Here is an 8,002-nt window from a genome sequence, read left to right as displayed (position 1 = left end):
CAACAGGAAAGCTGTGGGAGCCAGCAGCGGGTGCCATCTGCTGTGGCCAGCGCGGGGAGGGCTTTTGCAAGGAGTGATGTGACCCGTCTCCAGGAGGGGCTGCCATACACAAGCCATGTCGCATTTTTCAGGCACACACTGAGGAGCCCCCTGTATGAGTTGCAGGAGGTCCCATGGGAATCCCCGGGAGCAGTGTGCAGGAGTTCTTTATACAACAAACCTGACCTCTGGAGCCCGAGACTGTCACGACCGCGTATCCTCAGGATCAGGCCGATGCTATATAGGGGTCCACCTCCAGACTACCCTATACTCTGAAATCAAATACCACAGAGCATAAGGGAATCAGGCGAGGGAAAAAAGACCAGGAAGGGACTGGAACGGGACGGGAGGCTGAAATGAGAAAAAAGCAAGAAAACAAACAATCATTAATAACACAGATCTACTAACTACTCTCGGTATATCTCGCTAGGACACCACATACCACGGGTACTAGCTATGATTTCATCTTCTCCCTCCCGGTAGGTAGTGTAAAGACCTTCTTCCGCTTTAATCTATTAATCTGGAATGTAAGAAACAAGGTCAGCATACATTAAAGCGTTCCACACCCCAAACACTCTTCCAATGCTGTGTTCACCCACACACACCTTCCAGCCTTCCTGGTTTTGCACCAAAGTAATTTCCCAATAGTAAACCTTCGTGAATCCAAATAAAAAGGTAATTGTGCTCAAAAATAACTTGATCAGTCTTTGAAAGTCTCTGGATTGTTCCAAAGCAAAAACACAGTCTTGTAACCAATGTTCAATAATTCATTAATCCGATATAATTCCAATATTGAAAGCGCTATATCCCAGGTTATTTGCAACAAAAACTAAGGTACTAAACTGCGTCTTCATATACAAGCGCTAGTGCTCATAAATTCATTTACTTGCAGAACTCACGGAATCCATGCGCTTCAGGAGAAGTCCAATCTTTTTTCTGTTCTAAAGGACTCCGAAAACACCAGCCGGTGCCAGAACCGCGTTCAGCAGCCGCTGAACGCTGTAAAAGGAAGCCGCTACTCCCCGCTCGTTATTTCTCTCAACCGAGAGAACAAGACGTCTTTGGAAAGGCCGCCTCAGGATTCAGACGCTTCACCCCTCCTTTAACGCCGGATACCTTCCAGCCGGAATGAGGGGAAATCCACAAAGCAACACAGCTGAGGCACACGGCAGCCGCCGCACGCCTTCTCTTCTCGAGAGAGAACTCCGCCTTGGCTGGCTCACAACCAACGCGGGAAAACACCAGTCCTGAAATAGAAACTCTCTCAGGCAAACAGCAGCTACAGCAACGCCGCTAAGTACTACAAAGAACTCCGCTTTGGCCGGCTCTCTGCCAAACGCGGTTCAAACATAGGAACCAGCACAAACAAGTTCAAGGTGCAAAATCACGTACACAGCGCCCCAGCAGGCAGAGACATATATAGAAGATAACCCCTCCCAGCTTACTAAGCATTCTGGTCTTTGTAGTGTATAACTTCATATAGAACCAAAACTAACTCAACAGGCGCTCCAAAAATCAAATCATGACAGTATATCCCTCCTTACCAGCGCCTACCAGCCCCAGGCTTCCCCGGATGACTAGCAAAAAAGCGGCGTATCGCAACAGGATCATGAACCTCAGTACTCTGCTCCCATGAATCTGCATCTGTAGCATACCCCCTCCCGGAAACCAGAAACCATAGCTTCCTCCGTCGGAATCGTGAATCCAAAATATGACATACCTCATTCTCCCTGAGTGAGGGTAGCTTTACCTCCTCCCCCTCCCTCCTCAGATTATAACAACAAGCAACCTCCTGTGGCAACCCATCCTTTTCTTCCACTACAGAGGCTAAAATACACCCCTGGGCTAAAGAAGACACACCGGGTTCAGGGGAAAACAAGCAACAATTCATACACTCTTCAGTCTCAAATCCCACGGTTCTCGCTCTCTAATTAATAGAGGGGTTGTGTTGCCTCAACCACGGCATCCCAAGTATTACCTCATGATGGGGAGCCTCAATGATGTTAAACACAATCCTTTCTCGATGATTACACCCCACCCCAGGTATGACTAATTCTACCTCCTCAGTATGGGCGGTAACCGGGCCAGACATTGATTGTGTGCCATCTACTGCCTTAACAAGCTCTGGTTTCCCAATGGGCACCCTCACCAAACCCCATCTCTCTACCAACCCCTGATCTATAAAATTACCTGTAGCTCCAGAATCAATCATGGACACCACAGGGCAACTTTGGTGGTCAGTGTTCAAAATCATGGACAACTCCAGTTGGGATTCGGTGTTCTTACACGTGGATACCTCCAATAAAGGCACTTTCCACTCCAGAGGAGATTTATACTCGAATAAGGCATCACGACCACTAGGAAGACCTACTTGACTAGCTCCTACGCTAGTAACTGCTATCTGTTTAGCTGGGGAATAACTATTCGTCTTATTTGGCCTCATACTGCATTCCCGGACATAATGCCCCTTTTTTCCGCAATACATGCAGAGACCCAAAGACCTTCTGCTCTCTCTTTCTGCCTTCGTTAGAGGAGGTCGAATCGCCCCTATTTCCATAGGTTCTGGGTCCGTGTCCTTCGCACTAGAATGCTCCACTAAAGGCTGCCCGCTCCCAACTCTATCGCCTCTCTTATTATCACCACCTCTATCTGCCATACGGTGATCTAATCGTAAGGTGAGATTGATCAAGTCAATGCAGGTCTTAGGTTGGGGGTCTATCTGTGCTAACACATCCTTAAGTTTCTCATTCAAACCTTGATAATACAAAGCCATCCGTTTATCTTCGGGCCAGGATGTCTCCACCACTAACCTATTAAAAGCAGTCATGTAGGTAATGAGGTCCTTCCTACCCTGACGCAACCCTAACAACTCCTTATCAGCACTAAGCGTTGTGGCACGTCTATCAAAAACTCTTTCGAACTCCGTACGGAACTCGTCCCAGTCAGACAAAAGAGCATCGTCAGTTCGCACTAGAGGCACAGCCCAATTAGCTGCATCGCCTGTCAAATACGAAATTGCAAAAGCCACCCGAGACAGATTGGAAGGAAAGGAGGCTGGTCTACACGAGAAGTGTAGAGTGATCTGAGTCAAGAAGGTCTGTATTTTATCCGGATCCCCCGAGTACCTTTCCGGGGTAGCCAATGGTATAGGAGGAGACACGGTAACCTGTATAGGGGAACCGCTGACATTCGCATCGAACGGATTGCGTGTTTGTCTATCGAACCGTTCTTTCAATGCCGCTGATTCAGCTCTAGACGCCTCTAATTCATGTTGAACCACACTCAACGCATGCAGCACATCATCCAGAGTGGCCATCTATATAGCACCCCCTAACCGGGAGGAAACCTATTCTTGGGTACGTGATTCTGTCACGACCGCGTATCCTCAGGATCAGGGCGATGCTATATAGGGGTCCACCTCCAGACTACCCTATACTCTGAAATCAAATACCACAGAGCATAAGGGAATCAGGCGAGGGAAAAAAGACCAGGAAGGGACTGGAACGGGACGGGAGGCTGAAATGAGAAAAAACCAAGAAAACAAACAATCATTAATAACACAGATCTACTAACTACTCTCGGTATATCTCGCTAGGACACCACATACCACGGGTACTAGCTATGATTTCATCTTCTCCCTCCCGGTAGGTAGTGTAAAGACCTTCTTCCGCTTTAATCTACTAATCTGGAATGTAAGAAACAAGGTCAGCATACATTAAAGCACTTCCACACCCCAAACACTCTTCCAATGCTGTGTTCACCCACACACACCTTCCAGCCTTCCTGGTTTTGCACCAAAGTAATTTCCCAATAGTAAACCTTCATGAATCCAAATGAAAAGGCAATTGTGCTAAAAAATAACTTGATCAGTCTTTGAAAGTCTCTGGATTGTTCCAAAGCAAAAACACAGTCTTGTAACCAATGTTCAATAATTCATTAATCCGATATAATTCCAATATTGAAAGCGCTATATCCCAGGTTATTTGCAACAAAAACTAAGGTACTAAACTGCGTCTTCATATAAAAGCGCTAGTGCTCATAAATTCATTTACTTGCAGAACTCACGGAATCCATGCGCTTCAGGAGAAGTCCAATCTTTTTTCTGTTCTAAAGGACTCCGAAAACACCAGCCGGTGCCAGAACCGCGTTCAGCAGCCGCTGAACACTGTAAAAGGAAGCCGCTACTCCCCGCTCGTTATTTCTCTCAACCGAGAGAACAAGACGTCTTTGGAAAGGCCGCCTCAGGATTCAGACGCTTCACCCCTCCTTTAACGCCGGATACCTTCCAGCCGGAATGAGGGGAAATCCACAAAGCAACACAGCTGAGGCACACGGCAGCCGCCGCACGCCTTCTCTTCTCGAGAGAGAACTTCGCCTTGGCTGGCTCACAACCAACGCGGGAAAACACCAGTCCTGAAATAGAAACTCTCTCAGGCAAACAGCAGCTACAGCAACGCCGCTAAGTACTTCAAAGAACTCCGCTTTGGCCGGCTCTCTGCCAAACGCGGTTCAAACATAGGAACCAGCACAAACAAGTTCAAGGTGCAAAATCACGTACACAGCGCCCCAGCAGGCAGAGACATATATAGAAGATAACCCCTCCCAGCTTACTAAGCATTCTGGTCTTTGTAGTGTATAACTTCATATAGAACCAAAACTAACTCAACAGGCGCTCCAAAAATCAAATCATGACAGAGACACTGGCCTCTAGTCATGGGTGCCCTGCCGGTCCCGGCCGACCATGTGCGCAATCTCGGAGTGACCATTGACAAGAGGTTATCCTTGAAGGATCAAGTCAACCAAGTGGCAGCCACCTGCTTTACCATCTTGTGGTGGCTCAGAAAAATCTTCTGGATGCTTTCTTCTAATACCCAGAGATCTGTGGTTAATGCCTTGGTGACCTCCAGATTGGACTACGGTAATGTGCTCTATCTGGGGTCCACCAAGGCGGTCACACGCCGCCTCCAATTAGTACAGAATGCCGCGGCTCGGCTCCTTTGCGGTTGTCGTAAAATGGACCACATTACGGAGCGTCTGAGGGAACTCCACTGGCTCCGTATTGAAAGCTGTGTGAAGTTCAAGGCTCTATGCTATATTCATAAGATCAAGGCGAAAGTAGCTCCTTTGTACCTTCAGTCTCTTGTTAAGCCTTACGTTCCTTCCCGCTCGCTCCGTTCCTCTTCTCAATATTTATTCTGTGTACCCAAGTTCAAACTGTCCAGAATGGGTGGCAGTGCCTTTGCCAATCTAGGACCTAGACTTTGGAATTCTCTTCCATTGGCTATTCGCACTGAGGAAAGCCATGTTCATTTTCGAAGAGCAGTGAAAACCTGGCTCTTCAATCAGTAGGTCACTTTTTGTGCGGTGTCAGGATGTTTCTGCTCAGTTAGCGCCGGGAAACCCTTACGGGTAGCTGTCGCGCTTTATAAACTCAATAAATAAATTATAGCTCAAACCAGCTGGAGGAGGCGAGCCCTGCATCGAACCCGGCTCTCTCCGCCTTGGGAGGTAGCCGTTCTGTACTGTACAGAGTGCTGTTTACTTTCCTGAGACGCCGTTGCTGGGACTCTTGTTGCCACCATTGCCCGCACCTTATGGGAACTGCAATTCCCATCAGCCCTTGCGGCGCGCGCCGAGCACCGCCGCATGAGCCAGCAGCGAGTGCCATCTGCTTTTGCCGGCGCGAGGAGGGCTTTTGCAAGGAGTGATGTGACCCGTCCTCAGGAGGGGCTGCCATACACAAACCATGTCGCATTTTGCAGGCACACACTGAGGAGCCCCCTGTATGAGTTGCAGGAGGTCCCATGGGAATCCCCGGGAGCAGTGTGCAGGAGTTCTTTATAGCTCAAACCATCTGGAGGGGGCGAGCCCTGCATCGAACCCGGCTCTCTCCGCCTTGGGAGGTAGCCGTTCCGTACTGTACAGAGTGCTGTTTTCTTCCCTGAGACGCCATTGCTGGGACTCTCGTTGCCACCATTGCCTGCACCTTCTGGGAACTGCAATTCGCATCAGCCCTTGCGGCGCGCACGCCGAGCACCGCCACTTGAGCGCCAGGAGGTGCTGAAAAGGGGGCCAGGGCTCCCGCAGAGCGAAGCCCGGGCCAAGGGCAGGCCCGTCTGTGCCTGGCAGGGACCGTCAGAGGCTGGGCCGGGCCACCCCTCTGACAATTCTAATCAGCAGTGCCCTGCAGTGGTGAGTGGGGTATCTTATTATATAAGCTCGATGTCTGGAGCAGAAAACGTCATGGGAAAATGCAACATTACCCCAGTACTGCGTAACACCACGTCCATAGATAGTACACTGGAGAGAGCAGTCAGCATTGTTAGCACTAAAATTGAACTACCGAGAGGCTCCTGTCCTTGGGTCTAACAAAACCGAGAACACTGATATCAGCAACTCTCAAATAACAATGCCTACACTAGTTGATCATAACTTATACTCACCAGCGAGGGAAAGCGTAGTGAGCGTGGAAGGAGCCGTGGACATTTGACATATTGGGACACTGGAGGACCCTATTTCTATGGGGTGATCCAGGGACATTCCTGTATCTGTTATCGTGAATGTATCCCCGATCCCAGAAGTCTCCGGGGCAAAAAGGAAAAGGAAAACAGCTAAAATGGTTTGCTCCAAACGGAAACAACCTCCACGTTTGAACTCTCAATGCATCACGCTAACTACATGGACTCAGGGCCCGACAGCTCTAACCGACCCAGTCTCTGTTAGTGTCCCGTTTGACTTAACATCTCCAGAGACACTAACTCACTCTGTATATACCCAGACTGAATCTACACTGACACCTTCTTCTAATTTTACACTTGGGGATACTGCTATTGATATTATTATAGATAAAATGTTTGAGCGAGTTAAGGCACTCGTAGACAAGAATTTTGCTTGTCTATGGAAGCGTCTAGACCGTTTTGAATCCTTAACTAACAAATTCGCTGTTATATTCTGTTTTATTATATATATCCTACATATATCCACTTTTATTATATTTATCCACTCTGTGTAGACACTTCATGTTAATTACATATGCAATGTGCATCTTTCATGTGGTATTCTATATTCCATTTGGATTGCTCCAACCTACATTCCACTAGATGTCTTCAGTTGCCACTGGAGATCAACCTGTGAGGATGTAAGCCGTGCTGCCAATAAACCAACTTTGAATTTATTTAAATTTGTATTGGAATTCTTACAATGGCGACAAGGTGAAGACCACCATCCACTCCTGTCTTTACTGCAGCACGGGAACGGAGTGTATGCGGTAACCCGCATTGGATTCAATTAATTTATCGACTGGATACTTATTGAGGTACATTTTACTTTTCTAAAATCTACAGTGGAGCGCGTTAATTTCACGCGGATTTGCAAGTGAAACCACATTTTTTGCAAGCTTGTGACATTATTTTGTTGATTTATATACTTTATTGCGAAAATGTTTAAAAGAAGACATCTTTAAACGGATGCCTACCTGACTTGAGGCAGTCTCCGTCACCTAATGCAACAGGATTCCAATGCGTGTCTGGAATCTTCAAGCAAGAACACACTACAAGTCAGCGCAAGCATTCAGTTGTCATCACGCTGCCTGTGAGTGCAACGTATGTCAGGGCGGCCGTTTTGGAGGTTGCCATGACAACGGCTTAATGCGCTGTTGTTATTGATGTTCATAACATCAAGCTGCATTTCACGCATTACTAGAAGCGTTTCCAAGTAATTTAATAACTACTTTGCCGCAGTTACAAGCTTTTCAAGTCAATTTCAAGTAATTACAAATACTTTCAGATGACAGGTTGGTTTCTTTCTTTACTTTCACTGGAAAAATATATTAATACAACAGTATATATAATTTCCTGTACATAAGGAATTACAGTATCACTATTAAAAGGTATTTCATTGACTTTACAATAAATAAGAAAGAAAATTCATAACTTTAATAAGGAAGTTTATTCAAAAGATAAGA

The sequence above is a fragment of the Lissotriton helveticus genome, chromosome 5_1 (assembly GCF_964261635.1).
Source record: "Lissotriton helveticus chromosome 5_1, aLisHel1.1, whole genome shotgun sequence".
Classification (NCBI taxonomy): domain Eukaryota; kingdom Metazoa; phylum Chordata; class Amphibia; order Caudata; family Salamandridae; genus Lissotriton; species Lissotriton helveticus.
Note: the sequence above shows the minus strand (reverse complement) of the source record.